Source organism: Lepeophtheirus salmonis, chromosome 4 (genome assembly GCF_016086655.4).
Source record: "Lepeophtheirus salmonis chromosome 4, UVic_Lsal_1.4, whole genome shotgun sequence".
NCBI lineage: Eukaryota > Metazoa > Arthropoda > Copepoda > Siphonostomatoida > Caligidae > Lepeophtheirus > Lepeophtheirus salmonis.
Window position 1 is genome coordinate 26,672,706 of NC_052134.2, and position 24,487 is coordinate 26,697,192.

General features: G+C 31.0%; 1 long non-coding RNA gene across 1 annotated transcript in view; it reads right to left on the bottom strand.

Moving 5' to 3' along the window:
* The window catches only part of LOC139905189 (uncharacterized), a 234,066-nt gene that overhangs the window by 200,018 nt on the left and 9,561 nt on the right, over nt 1-24,487 (bottom strand). The gene's annotated exons all lie outside the window — the stretch shown is intronic.

Genomic DNA, 24,487 nt, shown 5'->3' on the forward strand with positions numbered 1-24,487 from the left:
CCGAGTATCATTTATATAAAATATTAAATCTCAATCTAAATGCACTCATAATTATAGATTTCTCCCAGAGTTGGATTAAATATTTTATTTGCTCATGTGGAGTAACTAAAAAAAGTCCTTCATTTATAAGCAAAACACTAATTCATAGTTTCATTTAATTTTTGCCACTTCTAACTACCCAATGTGGAAGCCATTCATTATTTCTTTGAAATAAGATTACTTAATAACTAGAGTTGCATAAAATATGAGCGGCAAGTATTTAAAAATATAAGAAACCAAAAATTATCGAAGTAATCCTCACAATTTGAAGAATATTTTAAGGAAGAACAGATTAGCTATGCTGCGTTCTCTAGTAATGAAAATAATGTGTATTATAGTCATGTAAAAAATAATTAACATTGTAACGCTGACAATTTGAAGAATGTTTTGGATGAGAGCAGCTTTACTCTCATAAAATTTTATTTTGATCAGCTACCATCAGCGCTGTGACAAGGAAGGAGGGGGAGAAGGAAATAAACAAAGACATAGATAATAATAACTCCTAATTGATCTTCAATTCTACTCAGAGACCAAAAAGGAGTATAACTCCACACCAAATTATCAAGGTGACTCTCCGTCTTTTAAAAGCACACGCTAAACTTCAATCAGGGTTTGAAAATAATTGAATGTAAGTTCACAACTCAGGAGTTAAATAATAATGACAAAAGTTAGAAAAATTATTCTTCGGATTACCAATTCCAAAACCTTGGACCTGCTAAAAAATACACACGATTTTTATCATCATCGATCTCCAATTCTACTCTGAGTCCAAAAAAGACTTACATTATATCTTTTAAACAAATAGTCAGTGATACTTTCCGTCTTTTATAAACACACACTAGTGATCTGTATATATATAAAAGAGATACGGGCTGTCAATTTGGGGGGGGTTCGATCCCCAAAATTTAAAAACTTTTTTTTTTTTTGCAGCTTAAGGAGACTGGATACGGGGTTGAGTTTTATAAATCATCCAAAAGTGATTGGTATTTCAAACAAAAACTTCACAAATTACTACGTTTTCATCACTATATATTCAAAATCAAAAAAGTTATGGGCAAAAAAGGAAATCAGAGAAAAATACAATTTTTTTTTCAGATACAAAAAAATGCAATTTTAATAAAATATTGGAGTAGAAATTTGATGGAGAATCGTTTGCAAATTAATTTGACTCATAAAAAATTATGTTTGACTGCAATATCTGGCATTTTATGAATCATTTTTTTCTTTTTTTTTTCTCTCATTTTTTCATTAAATGCAACACGATGCTACATTTTATATATAAAATTTTGGAATTTAACTAAACACTATAGTATTTTCAATTTCCAGAACATGTTATAACATAATTTTTCAAATTTTTGCAAAAATGAACCAATAACTGGGGGTTATTTTTTCGACAACATTAGTCTTCATAACGTTTTTGGTTTTGCAAGTACGATTTTTTTTTTTTTTTGGTAGGTTTGTGTTTCTCTTTACAATTTCAATAAATGCTATTTATGACTTTCTTGGAAAATTATCACAATAAGTTTTTGGAATTATCTTTGCAACTTTCGAGTTGAGAACCTTTTTTTTTTTTTTATTTTTTTTTTTAGGGGGGGGGGTATGATGGAACTTTGTGGATTTACTTACTTAACCAGATTGATATAGTGTGAAGAATCCAAGAGAATTAGAATTTTCAGGATATATTATATTATAATATTAGGATATGTGTTTTAATTTTTTCAATTATTTTGACAATTTTCATTGTTATTTCCCTTTCCCTCCTCGGGTAAACCTTTACTATTTACTTTATATCTTATCTATTCTTGAATTAAAAAATAATAATAGCAATATTTACGTCTCCATTAAAATATACATTCTTACATAAGCAGTGTTTTAGTTGTTCAAAAGAGTATGGCATACATTGACGAAGCATAATAAGGTTTAATTACTTTAGTTTAATTAAATAAAAGTATTTACCCCTATACATACATAACTAGAACTAATTTATAAGAATTGCCATATTTGAAAAGATTATTTATGGAAAAATAATTTAAATTTAAAGATTTCAAAGTAAGGTGACATGGTTCATGAACATTTGATTATGTCATTAGCGTACAATACATACATCCATGCATAGAAAATGGGCGTTTGTGTAAATATTTAACTTTATTTCTTTGCCTTAAAAATTTGCATATGCCTCTCTACTACATATAAATGTACGTCTGTATGTAGAAATATACATACAACATGTAGCAAGGTGCATACATCTGTATATGTATAATGAAAAAAAAAACTTATGAGAAGACTAACAAAAATCTTTTTTTCAGAACAAAATATGAATAAATTTATCTTCTTTATGCAATCGTAAATTACATAACCCTTATCATAAAAACATCTTTTAACCCGTATGTACTCTATTTTTATACGGCCACACGTAAATAGGAGGTAGGCATCACATAATATCAGAAAATTTTAAACTCGCTCTCAGATGTTGTTTTTTTTTCTTTTCTCTTTGCTCTGGATAACTAAAATATATCAAATGTGAAAGCTCTTTCTTTTAAGGGGTAGTAGTGAGATTTTGTCATTATTTGGAGGAAAATCATTTTGATTTGATTTAGAAGATACTGTTAATTTACTTTCAATTATACAAAATCTACATTTTATTCAATTTATTATTAGAGTAGTAGAAAACATGACTGAAAGAGCACGATAGTTATTGTATTTGCCAACTGGACATTATTTTATACTTTCCAAAGAAGTTATTATCGAAGAGATGACATCTATGCATCAGTATAAAATAATGCTTCTCCTCATGAAAAAGAAGAGTTAAGGTGTGCTTACTCATGTGCTTATGCATATAAATCTTCTAGCTTTTTGTTACTATTCCTATACTTATGTCGTAACTTTAAAATTTACAAAAAATTATATGTTGCATAATAACAAAAAGAGAGAAAATATGCGTGAGTAAGCAATGCATTGAACCCAACCCTAGCACCGATGATTTGTCACATTCCCACCTTTATTGTGTCACACAACCTTTTCTCCTAAAAGAAAGAGAGAGAAAGCCTTAAATCAGTTGGTAGTTAGGAAAGTAAGTCAATCACACCAACTGCTATTTGTATTGAGTAGCTCCTGTCATTGTCATATAATTTATCCAAAAACAATTTAACTGAACACCTGAGATAAACATGAAAATTTTCCGACTTAACAAACGTACAAGCATTTTTCTGAATTTTTATTTTATTTATGAACATAGCTTCTTTATAACTCTTCTCACTTATTTCAGAGATGGTCTCATCTCTGAAACCCGTTAAAATAGTACTCGGCGTTTTTCTCTGCAAAAGAATTGTTGATGAGACACTTTTTGCTTTTGGCTCAATTACTCCAAGATTGATTGATAAACATCAAACACATCAAATTTCAAAACAACGAGCCTTTATATGTCTACTATTGGCTGAATGTATTTATAAGTATCATTTTCAAAAAGATATATTTATTAACAGCTTGATATCCAATTTTGTCCATTTTCGAAAAAAACCATCACATCAACTCACTCAAATGACTCTTAAATAACAACTGCACACTGGAACATTGGTAAGGAGCTATCAAGAGATGCTAGATAAATGTGCCTAGTTTTTATTGACAAGTTCTACCATCTTCACTTTAAAGTCAGAAACTTGTCAGATCTCCCTGATAAACATATTTCATATGATTAAAATCCTACATATTAGTTTATTCGATACTGGATTATAATATTGCTTTTGAATATTTTATTAAAAGTGTAGATATACATTTGTAATTTTAAGATGGTGGACATATATACGACGAGGGATAGACACAAAATCCGCTTTTCTATCCTTTTGACAACGTAGCATAAGTATAGTATAATTTATTACTTTGTTTATTTACCAAAAAGAATAAGTTATTAAATAGACATAGCATTCAAGTGAGTCGAGGGAACCGACAGTTGACAAAAAAAAAATCATAAAGTGTTTTTGTGTTTGCAAGGTAACACCAAAATGTGTCCGGATTGGACTCAATGAGGCTTGATAATTGACATTGGAGTAGCTCTTGCATATGTGGTTGCTAGATACAGAGAAGGATTGGTATTTATTTCCTACTTCTCTTGGCGATTTGCAGCTAATCTAAGCTTTACTTCAAAACATTCCTCAAATTGTCAGGGTGATCACGTCATTTTCTGTTTCCTTTTTAGCATACCTACAGGTTATACTTTATACAACTTTATCTATTAATACACTCTTATAGTTTACTTAGATTGCAAACTGAAGATGAAAATTAACCACAAATAAATATACATTTGTGAAGATATTATCAACCTACTAATACATACAAAGAAAAGTTTAATAATAACATGATATGTTATCATAAAAACCTTGTAATCAGTCCTTTCTTTTTTACCCTTTATGTTCATTTTTTTCCAACGAAGGTATTGTAATTTGTATTGTAGCAACATTCGAATAAATATTTCAATTTAATTTCATTTGAAAGGTTTCAGAAATCATTGCAATTTGAATTGAATAATGATATGTAAAATCATATTAATGATATGGAGCAATGATTGAATCGTATATTTTACGCCTTCATAAACAGGGTGTTAAATTACACAAAGAGTGTGGTTTGTATTCAAATATATGTACAAATTGCCCTGCGATGTATGAATATAGGGAACAGAGAGTGGACACCTTATCTCACGCGTATCTACACATGTGATTCCACGAGCTAAAAGCCATTAAAGGATATAACCATCACTAAAAATAGTCTGAGAGTCAAAGGCCAAAGATATGAAGCTCTACAACTAAGCCGTTTATCATAGCCAACGATCAAATAAGCACCACTTCCTTATCCCTTCCATCAACCGTCGTGTCAACAAAACTCTCCGTTGCATATACAACAATTCCTGAATATACACAAATCAATTAAACTAGATCCCCTGATTACAGGTCCCAAAAGCCCCTAACCTTATTTAAAGTGACACGCCTGAGGAAATTCATTTTGAACACTCTACAAAACGTAACAAAATTTAGAGGCCGATCCATTAAAAATTGGACATAATCTAACAAAAATCCTTGGAACTGTCGGTGGATATTTTCTCATTTAATCAAATTGAAAATTTTTAAAGGATAATTAATTTATTAATTCTTCCTATATTAATTAACTATTCAATCGTGTAAGTACCTACGTGTTTAAATTTTAGTGAAAATTTAGATTTTAATATGGATTTATGTATTGAAACATAAGATTAACTTATATAGTTAAAAACAAATATTGTCCACTGATTCACCAAAATTTTATTGAATGCACATGTCCTTTTTTTCGAACAACTTGGTGGAGACGCCTTGTCACTGACTTCTGCAATATTTTGCACATGCAACCTTCGAAGATTCTTTTCTGAGCTTGAAAACTGTTCTAGCTTCTCTCTAGACTATACCCTACAATGTGAAGTCAAGGGGGTTAAGATCAAATAGAGATGAAGGTCAAAAGAGCTCCAAATTGTATCTTTACCATTTGTGCACTTTATCTGCTTTGTGGAATAAAGTTCACACTGCAACATATTTTATGACAAATTGTTGTCGCAGTATTTTGGACTAGATTAAAGAAATCTCTACTCGTAAAACTCATAATTTCATGAGTTCATTGGAATTTTAATCTGGATCACCCTATTGATACTTGTATAATGTATAATTAGGGATGTGAAAATTCTCCAAATCCTCGTTAGAATACATTTAAAAAAAAAGTATATATAGGTAATCTGCAAGATATTAGTACTCTTATTAATTATTTATCCCTATTTTGAAAATTCAAACGTATTAGTGAGTACAATACATGATTCGGTGATATTTTTCTGGGAACTACAAAACTGCCCATGGAAGATTGCCATGAAGAAAATTGTCATGGAGGAAAATTGCCTATATTTTGATCAATCGTCATTCTGCATAATAATACATTATAAATTTCTGTAATATTATTTATGACAAATATCCCCCAAGGGAGTATCTTCAAGTGTGAGTAATATTATTGCAATACATTTTTGAAATTCAATGCAATCTTCTAATAAATGATTGGTAAGAGGGGGGCTGGGAGATAAATAGCTTAGGGCCTCTTAAAATATGGTTGAATACTCTCCGCCCTCGGATTGGCCAATGTCCCAGGGGTAGTGTGGGGTTGTTTGTTAAAAACTACCGCCAATACATCGAATATCCAAGGAAACCCTATAACGACATAAACTAGTTTTAAGTCCTCGGGTTTGCCGGGATCCGGGGGTAGTGTGGAATAGTTAAAAACCACCGGCAATGCATGATATACATCCAGGGGACCCCTCTAATATCAAAAAATAATTCCAAAGCCCTCGGGTTGCGCGGGGTACTTGAGGGTACCCCTGGATCCTTAAAAACCACCACCAAAGCATCACATACATCCAAAGAACCCTTTAATACCAAAAAATAGTTTCATCGAGTACACTAAATTTTAAATTACTTTTTTGCTTTTCTTTATGGAAAGGTTGGAGTATCTAACTTTGATTTCTGTTGGAAATAAGTTATTTAATTCTGCGAGTAAATGGTAAATGAAATAAAATTTTAATAATTGTAATTTTTTGTCAACGAATATCTATATTTTATAAATTCTTACAAAAAATTCAACAATAAGATTCTGACAATAATTTTTAAAGAACTAAAATAAATCCAAATTATATGATAAATCTTTTTAAGTATAAAATTTAATATTCATTTTCGTCATATTTTCTAATAATATTGAGAATACGCTTATTTATTTCTTTATATTTTTTCTTTTGTTGAAAAATATCACCTCTATCGTCTATCCATCGTGTTGAATAAGCTTCGATCTGGACATAAATTCTTATTTTTTAAATGCTTCAATTAGAAGACAAAGATTAGGATGCGAAGATCTTCTTAATTACATTATGGAATCCCTCCACCCCATTGTTCGTCCTGGGATCACCATTCTTTGTTCGATTTAACAGATTCCATAATTTGATGGAGTAACTTAGTGCATCTCTTCGCATGATGTTTCTTCTTCCTCTTAATTTTCCAATGTACATCAATTCGAAATAGGCAATAAATTCAATGGGGACTGTTTCATCTTCAGTTAGTTCTTCAAATATATCGATCACATTATTTGGTGGTAGAAATGCGAGTGAAGAAAATTGTCTCAATTTTAAAATGAAGTCACTTTCTCTGTGATAACGCTGTTTAAAGCCAAGATCGACAATTTTGAGAGAAATGAAAAAAAAAACCATTCAATTTACAATGAGGGAAAATAGTCTGAAGTGCGTTGATAGGGGCCACTTCAAAATCATCTAAAACAGAGTAAGGAGATTCTGAAATCATTTCTTTTAATTTTTGATAAAATTTTAAGTATATTTCTTTTATTTTACTTGGTAAGAGTGCAAATATTCTTGGGATAGAAGTGTTAAGAACGATTGCGTGAATTGTAACGACTTGATAGTATAAGTCTGGTGCAATTTTAAAAGTCCCATCTATTGCCCATTTTTTATGGTTTGTTGCAGATTTGTACCAAATATAAGAATCTGATTTTTGTCATTTTCCCCAAAATTTTATAGTACAAAATTTTCTCCATTCTCTTGCAATGCTGTAAACTGGGATGGAAGGGAATATACTGTCCGAGAGAGAGGAACAAAACTGAATATTAATTTGAATTAGGCGTGGCAAACATAAAGAAGATTAATAACAGAGTACCCTATAAATTAATGCGTCATAAGTAAAACAAAGAAAAAATCCAGTGTTCAATTTTCAATCAAAATGTATTTGATGTATTAACTTTGATAGTACATAGATAAATGCGCAGATCGTAAAACAAAGAAAAAATTCACTGCTTTGATCGCACTGAGAAGTACATTGAAGATATCATTTATGTATATGTTATAAACAATTATGTTAAGAAATTTATTATCACACAATTTCTCGGATTTTATGGGGTACCATGAGAGTCACAGAAGTTGTAAAAGGACAGGTACTGAGGTAATGCCAGAGCCATCGTATGGATTGTACAAAATATAGAATACCGTCCTCACTCCACGAAAGGGACTCCTCACTCGGTTAATCTTTAAAAAAATTGCATAATGACTATATTTTATATGCCATGAAGGATGGTCAAATAAAATGTCAACAATATGTGCGTGCTGAAGTAATATTACAGAAGTATACATTTAACTAACATAGCATATAAGATTTTTTTTTAAATTAGCGGCCTGTGACACTTGGGTTTCAACACTATCAAGACTTCCACGCAGATCCCGAGGTCTTGAAACTATTTTTTTTGTATTAGAGGTGATCTTTGGATATATGTGATACATTGGCGGTGGTTTTTAAGGATACAGGGGTACCCTCAAGTACCCAGCGCAAACCTAGGGCTTGGGCCTATTTTGTGGTGTTAAAAGGGGTTCCTTGGATGTATTGGCGAGGGTTTTTAACTATCCCACACTACCCCCGGGACATTGGCCAAACCGAAGGCGAAGAGTATTCAACCATATTTTAAGAGGTCCTAAGTTATTTATCGCCCCCCCCCCCTTACCAATCCTCTCGATCCATTTATTAGAAGAAAGATGGATTTTCAAAATATGCAATGAAATTGTATTGCAATAATATTACTCACACTTGAAGATACTCCCTTGGGGGATGGAACAAACAAATATATTTAGATATTTGTCATAAATAATATTCAGCAAATTTATAATGTGTGTTATAATCCATCATAAAGTTTGATCAAAATACGGGCAATTTTTCTAACTGACAATTTTCTCCATGGCAATTTTCCACAGGGACGTTTTCTGTGCACTATTTTTCTGTTACGTCGTCTATCAAAGTTGCTAAGATATACTTTTCTTTTTTATTTACACTCACGAAGATTTAGACAATTTTCCCATCTCTCTGTATCATACTAGAAAATGATGTTCTTGGATATATTTTTTCTTACATTTGTGCATACTACATAGTTAGGCATAAGAAAGGCTTGTTTTTACGTTATTTATATATTTATAATATCTACATAATATATTTATGTGAATATTAAGGAGTCTTAAATATTAAATCTTCCCAAGAGTTATGCAATTTTTATTATTTTATTTCATTAGTATCAGCCATTATGTTTTAATATTAATATTTGGTTTTCTTTTTTTATATGGTGTTCCTTTATAGGCATCTCACTATTACGTATGTATATGCACCAAAACCACACAATTGATTGAGATCACTTTTAATATGTGATTGCTAGTGATGAAAATCGTGTATATTTTGGGCCTGTTAAAAAAGGTATAAAAACTTATTATATATTCATATGGTTTTCGAGTATCTTAGTAAATTGCTACACTTCAGTATATATTAATTCTCTCTTTAAAAAAAATAATTTAAAGGCCTAAGGTTTGTATACTCTTTATTCCGGTGAGCACTCGTTATCTCTAGTACTCCTTGCCTTAGTTGAGAAACCTAATAAAAAAAAATATATCAAAAGATGGCACAACCCCCTTTGGTCCAGTTCATATTACTCAAATAAGGAAAAACTACCAAAAAGCAGTAATCAATAATGATATTCAACAGCCAAAATGTCACAAAGTTAAAATAGTTGAGTTTGATCTTATGATTTCCAATACGGTCCCTTCTCTATCACCCTCAGAGGCATTCGAAAAAGGCTAGCTATAAAGTTTTTTTCTAATTTTAAGATTCAAAGCGTTTGCAAGTGATTTGTGTTGAAGATGTGTATAAATTATTTAAACATATATTTCAAAACTTAACATTCAAAAATTCCATAACAATTTTTGAAATATATTTAGTTTAGAACTCAAGCTATCTTGGTCTTGTTTTTTCTTTTAAGTATCGTAACTGCAAGAATAACGAATCCAGAAATTTTAAAAATATCTCATTTGATACTTGAAAGTCTTAACTATAATTTGAAAGAAGATCCTCCATAAAAATGTTGTATAAGTAGTTAGGTCATCAGAAAATTTCAAGAATACACCTTCTTTTTTAATTGATCTTATGATGAATTTATTCAATTATTAAAAAGCCATAGAGGATGAAAAAAAAAGGAAAATAAATGGCATAAAAGACAGGGAAAAGAGGCGGAAGAAATAAAAATGTGTCGGAAGAGATCCTTCTAGAGCGTGGAATCCCGAATACGCGATCGGTTTTCATCAATAAAGGAATCTATTGATGAAAATTCAACTTTTCTTGTAATATGAGGGATTGAACTCCCCCCACTTAATTTTCTCTTGCTACTAAGATTGGATTGGAGAGGTAGAGGATCCACTAATTGGATTGTTTAAAAATGATGCTACCAACATTGTAAAATAAATAATTAAAATAGAAATATACAAAATAATTGGTAAAACCACGAAGTTAAAAATTATTGGATTTTTTTTTATTAATTCAAGAGAAAATAAAAGAAAATTGAATACCAAGTGAGAGGAAGAAAATTCTAGCATTTAAATGTACGTCTGAATTCAAATATTCTTGTGAATTAGAAAAAAAAATATATTTGATAATAATTGTAGCAAGAAAAATATAATTTCAAAACAGAATGTGTAAAGGGATTTACGCTAAAACAGAACAATAAAAATTGTTTAACATAAAATATAGACTCCTCGTATTTTTACCAGAGCAATATTTATATAATTGCCAAAAATTTAACAAAAAATGTTAAAAAATCAGATTTGAAATATTGCTAACTTTTCGGCTAAAATACAATGGAGTATTAATATCTTTTATAGAATTTGTAATACGGAGTTGAAATATTATTTTGATGTATTTTTCTTAAGATTAAAAAATTAATGAAAAGAAATAGTTCTTTAAAAGTGTCGACTTTGTACGTGGACTACTGTAGTGACAATTCGATGTCCAACATGAATTATATCTTCCTAATATATAAAATAACATTTTCTTGGGTCATTTCATGTCTTTTCAGCAACTGAAAATCAATCAAACATAATAGAATTGAATGATTTTAGGTACTATAGCACGTATTTAGAAGAAAAGAACGTGTGTATAATTGCAGAATGCAGAAACCAATTTTTTACGCAAATTTTAAAATAATGTACAAAATAAAAAAATAAGTACTTTTCATTAAAAAAAGTCTTTACAAAAAATAGTCAATTATATAATGGTTAGCAAGACTGAATATAAACCAATCAAATTTTAGAAACGAGAATGAAACGTAGTGCTCTCCTCTGGAGGCATTTCAGTGCTACATGATGCCAGCCTTAACCTTGTCCACATTGAAGTGAGGAGGTCTTTATAAGATTGGTCTCCAAAACAAACTAGCTAGGATTAAAGAAAATAAAAAGATAGCTAGAATGTATGACTGAAGGATCAAAGTACTGAGGGACTAATTGTTCCTTAGGACCGTCGAATAGTAAGAAGATCAGACCAATACAAAAAGTGTAGGATAAGATTGTTTAGGAAATTAGTATTAGGACCGATCCAACATAAAGTACAAGCTATCTGTACCACAAAAAGATTTCTTGAAACGAAATTTTCTCTCCAACTCGTTATCAGATTTGAAAAATAATACCAGATTATGAAAGATTGATGGATTCTGATTTATTTTATACAAAAAAATCCCGTCCCACCTTAATTTCAGTCGCTATAAATGGACAAAAGCGAAAGCAGGCCTTCTTTACTTTGTCCCTTGGCATATCCTGGAATTCCTTCTTGATCCCACTGATAAATTCGTTTTTGGTGTTGCAGAGGGTTCGGATGGTTTGTCGTTTGATCGTGCCTCACACAAAAAAATCCATTGGATTCCTATAAAGCGAGTTTTGGAAGTCATAAGTGCGGCGAGATGAAGTCGTCAATTAGGGCCTTTGTATAATTTTTTTCGAGGTGTGGCAGGGAGCCAAGTCCTGCTGTCACATTTAAGGTATCTCATTGGCAATCTTATCAATCCAGGGCTTGACAATAGTGTCTAGTACGTGCAGGAAGGTATCAGTGTTGCTTTGAGGCCATGGGAAAACACATGAGGAGGCATGAATTGGACTTCTCTTTTTAACCATCCCAAACAACATGACGTAGACTGGGAACTTCGTCTGCATGATTCACCAAAAGGCCAACCACCTATTGCCCTGGTTTTTGACCTTTTGATCCTAGCAAATGTTTCTCCTTTCTGAGAAAAACCAGTTTGCCTCGATGAAGTAGGTGATTTAGGAGCTTTTGAGATTTTTTTGTAAAGAGTTGTATGTCTAGTAACAAAGGTCTTCTGTGAATGCAGAGCTGGATCAGCAACTCTAACCCGCCAAATTCTTGATTTATTGTCCTGACGTATCCTCATTGATAATTTTCTGGGGTCCAGACACAATCATTTAAACCTTTTACCTCATTCCACATTTATATTGCCTTAAATCACCTTTAGAGGCCTAAAATTTCTTACTAACCTTACAAAGAACGTCTTACTGAGTCCCAGAGTTGGAACAATTGTTATTTTGTCGCTCCCAGTCGGAATTCAAGGAGGAGTACGTTTTTTTCCCAAAAATTTGGACAACAAGTTGTCTATTGATTCCATTTTTTTTAACTACCAATAAAAAAATAGCTGCTAAAGTTCCTGCGTTAGCCCAAAAAAGCACGCCAAAGGGACGGAATAGATACCTTGCACACCCTTTATATGGTATCAATATAGATATTTTTGACAAAATAATGTTTAGACAAGACAAAATGGAATGTGGGAAGGAAAACAAAATTGTTGTTTATTTTGTACCGAAATATAACTTTATTTTTTTATCCCGTTTATCAACTTTTTATTTATAAAAATAATTAAAAATAATATTTCCATGGTGGAAAAAAAAGTGAGAATAATCCTTAGCTTTTAAAAATGTTTTGAAACAATATGTGGGGTTAAAAAGGCAAAAAAAAAAAGCAGAATAAATCATATATGAAAGGGTTTTCACAACTAATTTAAGAGTAAACTTATATTTTCTGGTAGTGGTGTTTTTGTTAATATAAATTTGTATATATCGTCTAAGCTTTTGTAGTAATAAATTGATACCATCTTAACCAATAGAACGAAATATTAAAGCTTTTATTTTTTATGCTACCCATAATATGAATCGATGCAGCTATTTCGCCTATTAAAATTGTGTTGTCGTAGTAAAAATGTGTATCTATTTATTTCTAATATAAACTAAATCAATATATATAAACCATCTTTCGGCCCAATTTTTTTTAATTTTAAATCTATTGTATATTAATATTCTATATCTTTCTAACATTTTCTTCAAAGATACTTCTTTCTTTTTATTGAAGACTATAAAAAAAGTGACGAGACAAAGACGAAACTAATTGAAAATATTGACACAAGTCCAATGGAATTTAAATTGTATCAGAAAAGCTTACGATAATTAGTGTATGTAAATTAGAACGGATTAATTTTTGTCAAATAAATATTTTCATTCCTAAAGATGTTCAAATTTAAAAAAATATATATATATATAACTTAACAGAGTAAACGAAAATTAGTCATTTTATGGATAAATATTTTTTATAAATTCCTTTGCAAATATTAAACAACCATTAACAAAAACGTATCGACATTAACACTAATAATAATGTATATTTCCAGCTGAGCTCATCCCATGTATACATTGTACATGGTTGCTTGGAAAATAGTTATTTTTTATTATAGAATGTATGTCTGAGAAATGGTTTAATAATATCAATCTATACTAATACAGCAGTGTTTGTTTAAATGAATGCCGTTAAGAAATAAAAATGTAGCAATGAGTGTGTGAAGCTAATGCTGAGTGTGCAGAGGTAATGCGAATTGTGCCAAGCTAATGCTAAGCGTTTCATTCTTTTTTGTTTTTTTATATTTAAAAAAAATAATAATAATAACAGTAATAAAAATACTTTGTAGTAAAGCTCAGTTTGCCATATTAGAAAAGAAAAGAAAAGAAAAAGGGATTATAAATGTATAAAAGCAAAGTTAATCGACGCGTAATAACTAAAGAAGGGATATGGGTAAGGAAAAAACTAATTTTACTTACTAAAAAAAGTTCATCTGCCAGCTCTTTCTTCTGATTTGTTCGTTATTTAATAAGCCGGAAGTGTGCTAACATCTCATTGTTATATTTACATCATTATTATATAATTTCTTAAATCATATAGGACATCCATAATCTCAGTTGTTGCTGTTGGGTGGGGAGGGGGGAATAAAAAGAAAAATGATGACTGATGGAGTGGTGCACGCTTTCAAAATATTACTAGTGATAGATTACTATTTAGTATTGTATATTATTTTTTATATATTTTTTACCACAAATCCAATATCTAAGATTGTAATTATTAATCACCGGTAGGTGATTAATACTGTGCTGTTTTACTGTTTGTATACGTACAAGATTTCTAAATAATTTATAACTATTATTTTATTTTATTTAATTTGGGAATAAACGTTAAAAAACCTTCATAAAAAGTCAACGTCATACTAACGTTTGTTTTCATGTACATAAATATTTATACAGACGTTTTCCTTCTGCTAGAAAGAAAAAAAAGGGGGGGAAGAATAAATATTGATGCTGAATAAACTGTTATAACTATGTTGGCAACAGTTATGTTTGAATATAAAGAAGAAAATAATTGAATTCAGAAGAATCAAATAGGAATTTAAAATTAAAGATTTGTATTATATTTTGAAATTGGTTTTTAAACAATTTTAAACTCTTTGTTAGTAAATTAAATCTATATTCCTTTAAATCCGATAAAACTTTTTTAATTTCAGAAATGTTTAGTATGTTTCTGAAACGTTTGTTCAGAATAAATATTACATTCTTTTTAGTTATAATATTATCTTTTCGATGAATTATTCGTATATTCTCAAAATTTTAATCGAGATTTAGTTAATTTAAATAATTTGTTCTCTTCAAATTAATTGATTTGTTCAATTTGAGGAGTAGTCTTTGATAACAAATAAAATATTAGCTGTTATATCACAAACAACCTCACCAAAATTGATGAGTAGGAACCTATTTGATATACAATATTTATTTAAAATAATGAATATTTTGTAGAAAGAATTATTTAAAATGAAATTTCAATTATAATAAATTGTTGAAACTCCAAAATTATATTTTTAAGACTAATTTTTAAAAAAATTCCATGACTTATAAAAATAAATTGATGTTGTTGCGAAAATGGCTGATTTCATTAAGAAATAGTACAAATTTAATAATTGTTATTATTGGGATAATGATTTAGACTTCCACTAACTAAGTAAAAATTGGATGCTCATTTACGAAGAAAATAACTTTTCATTAAAGCGTTAATTATTTCAAAAATGATCCATCTTTTTTCCTATTAAAACATAATAGAAATTACTGAATAACTATTATTTATTCTAACTCAAATTCGATATTTTTTAACTGTTGTAACAATCTTAGGCTACATGGACAGCTGATAAATAAAGGGCATACCTTAACATTTATATATACATATTTTAAGCATATATGACCTGTATTTTATTTAGTAGGTACAAATTTCTTAGAACACAAAGTGTTTTGTTCTCTAATTATTACTCATAAACAAATAAAAACAAATGAATATTGAACTAATTTTTATTTTACTTATTTGCACACGCAATGAAAAAGATTTTTGGAGAGAGATAAAATATATAATATCCTTTTTATTAATAATAGAATTAATGAAAGAGGTCTTTCATTCCATAAATTTATGCATGCATGATCCCTATTGTATTTAATATTTGTATTCACTATAATTTGTCTTTTCTGCATCTTCTATTTTTCATAGCAAATGCAATCAAATTTTTTCAGTTGATGTATTTATATTGCTAAAAAATGGTCTTATAGCTAAAAATACGAATGAAAAGAAAATATGTAAACTCAAACAAAGAAAATATTTACTTCAAAAGTGGAAATACAGTATTGGGACAATACGTGTGCACACATATTATTAAATATAAAACCCAAATTTGGGCTCTGTCAAAAAAAGTTTTTTTATTGTTTTTTATTCATTATTTACAATGTAAATAAAAAAATATTTTTAATTTGTTCAATATATTTACATTTTACATAGCTGAAAGCTGGATAGATTGACCAAATATCCCTACGTAAAATAATTCGAAGGATTGAAAGCTGGAAAACAAGGTGTCCAAATTTCCTTTGGCCAAAATCTTATATTTGATGCCCACTAATTATGTGCTTTTTTGGAGGCATTACTGTGTTCATAGTTTTATTCAAAAGTATATCTTTTGTTCCTCGTTGCCTTTTCTACGAATTAAGGCTTCATAACCATCTCCAGTATGGTGTCTATTATAGGCTTAGAAATTGATTTTTACTCCTTGATCGAGAAAAATCATTGTGAGTGGGATGAAATTGTTGCCCAGACCATGACAGATGGAAGATTGAGACGCCTCGTTATTATTTTCTTATTTTCTGCAACCTTAGAGATATCATTGACTGGGATTATATTTCCTTGATTCTTTTTATAGCCTGCATATTGAAAAGCTTTTTGTCACAGAAAACGAAATACCCACCCAAAATAACTTTTTATAAGAATTTTGGAACTCTTTCGCTTCTTTTCCTTATGGAATCCTTAGAAAGTTGATATCAGTGTATGAGTCCATAGCAACTTATCTTAAGATCCTTTTTGATAATTCATCTCATCCTTTCAAGACTCAATCTCATTGAATAATCCAGCTATTCATTGACTGTATACAGTTACGATATATCATTTTTTTATGGATTTAACAACTTCAAGGGTCTTCACAAGGAGAATTGTCTTTTTACGAGGGTTTGGTTGAGCACTTATAGTGTTCCGATAACGACGTTTTTGGATTTTAGAATCCCCCTTATAGATTATAAGTCAATCTAAGATCCGAAAAAATTGAGCAGGCTTATTTCCTTCTGAATTCAAGGAAATAATAGCTTCCTTTTGATTTCCAATCATGATTGACAAAGTATTATTCATGGTCAAATCTTTATATGCAATTTTAGGAAGATAGTTTTTTTTTTATTCCTTAATTTTTGGTCCCAAAATGTTTGCCCCAACTCAAGATTTGCCACCTTTTCAGAAAGTACATACAAAGATTATTCCAATACTGTATTTGGATGATTCACTTTGGGTTAACTCAAATTTTTTTATAGAATGTATAGTAGAGTGCATCAAGCGCCCCATGTTTTCAAATGTTTCATTGCATTTTATTGTCAATTCTCTCAAATGTGAAACCTCCTCATGGAAGCATACATGTAAAAAATCAGCGAAATCGGAGGTCATCCTGGGGGCCCACCGAGCCCCTAAAGTTTTTTGATTTCTGTAAAAAATGTTTGTCTCTCTTACTAAAGATATTTACAAAAATAAATAAAGGGTTTTTCTTTAAATGCGCCTACGTTTTTTTTTAAATAAAACAAAAACAGTTTGAGATATCGACGATTTCTTTATTTGCCGTTAAAATAAATTCAAGTTAATTTTTGAATGATATTCGATGTCGTTTGAATGACCACCACGTGCACGTTTTACGAAGTCCAATCGTTGAACCCAATTTTCGAGTACTTTTCCTCATAAATTGGCTGAAACTGCAGCAATTTTGCGTTGAATATTTGTTCTGAGCTCTTTTAACGTCGACGGATTATTGGTGTCGACCAGGGCTTTCACGTGACTAAAGAAAATAGTCTAGAGGCGCTAAATCGTACGAGCGAGGCGGCCAATTGACTGGTCCATATCTGGTGATAAGATGCTCACCCAACTTACTCTTCAATAAATCGCTTGTAACATTTGCTGTGTGTAAAGTGGCACCGTCGTGTTGAAACCACATATCGTCCAAGTCCATAACTTCCAATTCAGGCCAAAAAAATCGGTTATCATGGCGCGGTAACGATTTCCATTCACAGTAACGTGGCGATTGTCATTGTCGACGAAAAAGTACGGCCCAATGACACCACCAGCATGCAATCCACACCAAACAGTAATTTTTTGGGGATGTAATGGCGCCTCATGAATCACGTGAGGGTTTTTTCCGGCCCAATAGAGCATATTTTGCTTGTTAACAAAGCCACTGAGCCAAAAATGTGCCTCATCGCTGAAGACGATTTTACGTTGAAAATCAGGATCATTTTCGAATTTTCCTTCAGCCCATTTTATAAATTCCCAACGTTTGAAAAGGTCAAGTGCCTTCAGTTCTTGTGTCAACATGATCTTATACGGGTGTAGGCCAAGATATTTTCGCAAAATTTTCCACATAGATGTCACAGAGATGCCCAACGATTGAGAACAGCGCGTAAGAGACAAATTTGGGTCAACTTGAATTGATGCACTTGCGGCAGCAATATTTTATACACTTAGTGATTTCTTTGTCTCACTGGCACAGGAACATGATGTAGCGTGTATGCGGACTCAAATTTTTTTCACCAAACGTTGAATTGTTGATTTTGCAGGTCGTCGATTACGTTGACCATAAATTGGCGTTAACGCTCTTAAAGTTTGGATCAAAGACTCGCCACTTTTATAATAAATTTTAATAATTTGCAAGCGTTGCTCGAATGTGTACTGCTCCATGATGAAACTACAATTATTTTTGAGCACAGCTGTTAAAGAAACAATAACAAATATGACGTCGTTTTCGAAACCTATCAATGTAAAATGTGAGCGTCCCTATTGAAAACTTTATTACAACAAAAATCATTCGTTTTATAATCTTAGTTTATTTATGATCAAAATTTTTTAAATATTTTCCTATAAAAATAATAGATTCTAGAAACAAGAATTAACTAATTTATACATACATACTTTCTAAAACACTAAATTAGAAAAAAAAGAAAATCTATCATATTACTATATATTTACATTGCATTTAAGTACTATTTTGATGGATTTCTTAAGTTTGGAATTATTTTCCTATTTTGTTCCACAACCTGTAAAACATTTTGATACTGTTTATATTTTTTGGAAGATGGAAGAAAATCTGCAGCAAGCTTGACAGTTATTTCTGCTGAATAATTAATTACGTTGATGCTTTCAACAATTTTCTTAGATATTTTGAAATCTTTGTCCCATGTTTCTATATTTTCTTCAATGAAATCTTATTTAAATCTAAAAGATTTGTGGTGAACCATGAGTCCTCGTTCACTAAATTAGCTGAAGTTGTTTTTGACTTTATCTTCGGGAAAAAAAGCTTTCCAACTTTTTATGCTTAATAGCTATTTAAGAATCTGAAAGGGTTCGACGTTCTTAAACAGGTACTATATAACAAAATAATGATTTAACAACCATTTCTCGTGTTACGTACCATCAATACCGATCAAAGGCTTTCAAAGCATTTATTGAAATAGGAGCGTTTACTTTTTGTATTCCAGCAGAGTCTTGTACAGACACAATTCCGACCAAGGAGCAAAATATGCAGCTTGAGTTGTGAGCCACCAGCCAAAGTAAACGTAAGCAAAAAAAATTACAAAATCCTTGAGTTTTGATTGCTGATAACTGGTTGCTACACTTCCATTTAAAGAAATATGTTCTTCAAGTAAACAATTTTTTATTGAATAGAGAATGTTAAGACATCCATCTGGTTTGATGCATTGCTCCTGGTTTGTGAAGCTCTTTCTTTGTTATATCTTTGCTAGTGAGAACAACTTTACATAATCGTTCCATTTTGTATCTCTAACAATATGAGGTCACTGTTTGTAATGAATCCCAGACGCATATTTTGTAAGATATAAGTATTTTTTTGGCATCTCCATTGTATTTTTCCAGATCAACTTTTGACAATTTTCTACGCTCCACACAAAAGAAAAGTTCCCAATTCACCTGAAGTCTCCTTATTTAAAATAAGGAGACTTCAGGTGATTTTGAGGGCTCAATTTCATGACATTTAAAATTATCTCTCCAACATGATGACGAATGCTGACCACAAGAGTGCACGGTCAAGTTTAATTTGTATACAAATACAAGCAGCTGTAATACTTCCATTATTCGAAGCAGTTGTATCGAAACATAGATTTACTACCGATTGCTTGCACTGTCATTCGTTTAAGAATTCAAGAGTATGTTTTACAATTATATAGCCACATCACCTTCCACTTCTTGAGAGATTTCTTGCTACCCCAAGTAATTTGATTTCACTGGCGTTTCCAATTAAAACTGCTAACATTTATTCAACTATATTTTTGTTTCTTAGTGTTGATTTCTGTTTGGTATCCCAGTGTAGTGTTGGGAATACGGGTGCATTCCAATTTTTCAGAATTTCTTTGGCAATAGCATTTTTTGGTGATATCCTGGCCTTATCTACAGTGGAGTACGATTTCGCAATGCAAGAAATATATCACCTTCTGATTCCTGGATCACCACTTAGGTGAGTGCAACCTGTTGAGCAGGATTGATATTCAAACGGGTCGCAACAGAGACTACCGATAGCCTTTTTAAAATGTCGTAAGGAATTAGTGCATGTGTACTGGTATAAGTTAATCTGTGGTGGCAACGTTTCTTTTATATGGTGATTTTCTCGATCCTATCCAAGCTACCAGTAGGCTCAGAGTTGATTTTAGAAAACTTACAGGCTTTGTAAGATACTTTAAGTTTGAAGATTCATGCTGTTTTAATCTTGATGCTTCAGATCGACTACGAGCTTCTTTTTTACGCTCCATAGCTGCTTTCTTTCTGGGTGCAACACCAAATGATGCCAACCGATCTGATTTCATAAATGCCGAAAATGCTTAATCTTCTTCATTAATCATTTTTTCCATAGTCTCGCTAACCCATAAACAATATGTTTTATCAGGTCGTATTTTTTCAGCCTCTAGCTTTGTTAAGGTATTACGATTTCCCCGACGAGACGCTGAAATTTGACGTTATTTGCTGTTTTTGCTGAAAAGATCATGTATTAGTTTACAGCATTGATGATCCGAAAAGATAGAAATATTCGCCTTCTTGTAGAATATTTTCAGCTGAATGAGGGCGGTATTTGCGGATTTTCATTGATGTAGCTGCGTTTACTTACTTTGCCCGACTTCTTTTAGGACGTGCCACATCAGGCATCTAAGTACCTGCCCACAAATTGGGAGACGGAATCCAGTTAATAAACCATCCTCCACTGTTAAGCCAGTACCAGCACCAAAGATAGCACTTATTGATCAAGTTTTGTTAGTCCCCATAGGCACAATTTTAAAAGAAAAATCGCAGAACTATTTTGCACAAAGTTTATTGACTAAGAGTTTCTTTTTCTCAACTTTAAAGTACATCAACAGAGGGGTATACTTTGTTTTTCTTCTCCTTTGTTTCAAACAAAGGGCATCAATGGGAATTTAGATTTAGATTTAAATACAAGAAAATAAAAAAATTATTTTTATAACAATATATTGGATACCGAGTAATTTAATGTCAGGAAAAAGTGAGATGGAATTTTTACTATACTGCAGCTTAGCTCCAAAACTTCAAGAGCTCAGAGGTCCCCCAGGACCACCTCAGATTGTGCCGATTTTTTGCACATATTTTTTTCCACTCACGCATTTAGGACAATAAACAAGAAAATCAAAGTACATAAGGGCGTTTGATGCACCCTAGTGAATAGTAAAAACAATTTTTATTTCTCAACCTTTTTTATAAAAGAGAAAGAAGAAACCCCAAAAGTATATGATATTTTGCAAAGTAAATAAGACTAACTTTTAACTAATTTCAAGTCTTTTTTCATCTCATTAGAAGAAAGGTTTACAGATTCAATGAAGACTGTTAATTGTCACATTTAAACCAATTGTTTGAACAGTATTAATTTAATAATAGATATATTCAAAGATCATTATGATTTAATTTGAGTATAACAAATCAACGTCCAAAAAACTTAAGAGACAAGAGCAGACACATTGAAAGCTGACAAGCTTCAGATAAAAATTGAATATATATTTCGGGAATAACATTGTAATATGGAATAAGTAAAATAAATTAATATCATTATGAGTAAGATAAATTACAGAAACAAGACATTAAATATACAGTGATTTTTATAAAAAGATGTTTTAATAGATATCAAACCCCCGAGATATATGGATTTTTATGCTATTGGACTCAAAATAAGGTTTTTGACTGTGAAGATTGTTTTATTTAATGAACTATGCTATTGATATTTTTTAAACAAAAATATGAATATTTCTTCCGTATAACATTTTGCATAGAAAAAAGAAGTATATTTCATTTACATATTTTATGAACCAAATAAAGAAAATTCCTTATATCACGATCTCCAATATCTGCTTGGAAAGTAAACAAAAAAAAATGGATTTTAAAAATATATCTATAAATCATCCATTGTTCACAGCAGGACTTTGTACTAAAGCAAAGTAGATAGAAATAATAAAACTATGGACTGATTCCATCTACCATGAGCAATCTTTATGACAATCTATAAAATATGGAATGTTGGAACTATTTAAGGTTTAGGTAACTTTGGCAAAAATTCAGGCTACAAAATCGTTTATTATAAGATAAGGCTTTGTGATGATATAAAAAAACATCAAAGATGACATTGCTGATTGTCAGATATATTAACAAAATTCAATACAACTAATTGACATTTGCAAGAAAATTATACAAATCATTTCTAAGATGGATCTTATCTCCATCTTCCTATCTAAGTGTAGGTTAATCAAATGAAATTTAGCCCACCATGAACTTTAGCAGTTTTTTTATTTTTTATTCCGCTGTGAAATGGATTCAGAAAATAACATATACAATTATTGCCTTCAATTGTATTCTGCTCTCCTAGAAAAGTTGCAACGATAAATGTTGGAACAATATCAAGATCTTTTATACTATATTTATAGTAGTACTAGACTGGGTTTTGACTTCCGTTCTTAGAAGTCAGCAGTGAGGAAACAAGAGGGGTAGAGCAAGAATTATTTTTAATCAAGAACGACAGGTACATTTTACTTTTTATGTACATTGCATAAGTTTGCACGCACATAGTACTTTCTCTTTCTATTTTGAAATTGGAGACAACGACAATAGATTATTGAAATTCAATTATAGCAACCCTTTAATAATAAGGAAATAACTTCGCAAAGCGAAGAATATATTAATAGATTTAGACGAGAGGGATCTCAACTTTTTCAAGATATTTGGAAAATTAACACATTGGTAAAGTAAATGGAAGATCACATTGTGTGGAGGAGGTAATCTATAGACTGAGGGAAGAGGGCGCAAGTGATCATATCTAATTCAGTAAAACACAACAACTTTTTCTTGTATCTACCATGACAAAATTAAAGAATAATAACAGGATGAATGTTATTGGTATCACGAAGATAAACTTTTATGTCATCAAATCCAATAACTCCTGTAAAAGAAAATTAATATCAACATACATAAATAGAAATATACAGGACAAACTCTAATCCTATGTCGAAACATATAAGAGCAATTATGATCGATTGAGTAGATATATCTCTCCTCCTACTCCAATAATATATACTTCGTTTGAAAGTTATTTTATTATTATTAAAAGGTCGCAATACCGGTTGTAGAAAAAGTAATAAGACCTTATAAAAATAATGTTTGGAATAGGTTTCGTTGATTAAATCTTAAAGTACCACTTATTTTTTAATAGCTTAGATTCTAAACATTTGATTGATGTACTGGTAGTTTGCATAAATACGCAGATTAATTTTTAAACACTTATATCTCGAGGTTCCGTGACCGGAAATAAAAAATTCCAGAACAAGTAACTCGGTAAATCTTTTGGCTTTGTTTTGTAATTCTTACTCGCATCAAACAAAGTCGTTTACGATGAATGACGAGGCCAAACGTCATATGGTTGCCACTCTCCTCCGCGCCGGTAGGTCTGTCAAGGAGATAATCAAGGACACTGGACTATCCAAGACTACTGTGTTCAAGGTCCAAAAGCTTGACAAGAAGGGAAAAGATCTGAAATACCTGCCCATCCCTCTGGAATGACTCAAGATTGGCTCGCTGCCAACATTCCATTTTGGAACAAAAACATTTGGCCACCTTAATCACCTGATTTGAATGCCCTCGACTACAGTGAGTGGTTGCAAATTGAGAAAAAGGTCTTTGCTACCCGCCACCCGAATTTGAACTCATTGAAGGCCAGCGTCAATGAGCAATGGGCAGCCATGGAAGACCATTACATCATCAATGTGTGCAAGGCCTTCTGCGGGCGCTTGGAGGGTATTATAGCAGCTGATGGCGGTTATATTCAGTAATTATATTAAATTTTATACCAGAATAAATTCTCTATTATATAATTCTCAAAAAAAATAAGTCATACGAATTTTATTACACATTTAATTATTTGCCACAAATAGTCCGCGTATTTATGCAACTACCATTACATGTTGTAAACAAAAATTATGTTTATGTGATGATGGAGGGAAGAAGAGCTATCATATGCAATTTAATCCACAATGGACATCATGAAGGTCTTATACGTCATAAAGGGCACAGTCTGTCGGGTCAGAAATCGTTTGGCTGATGGA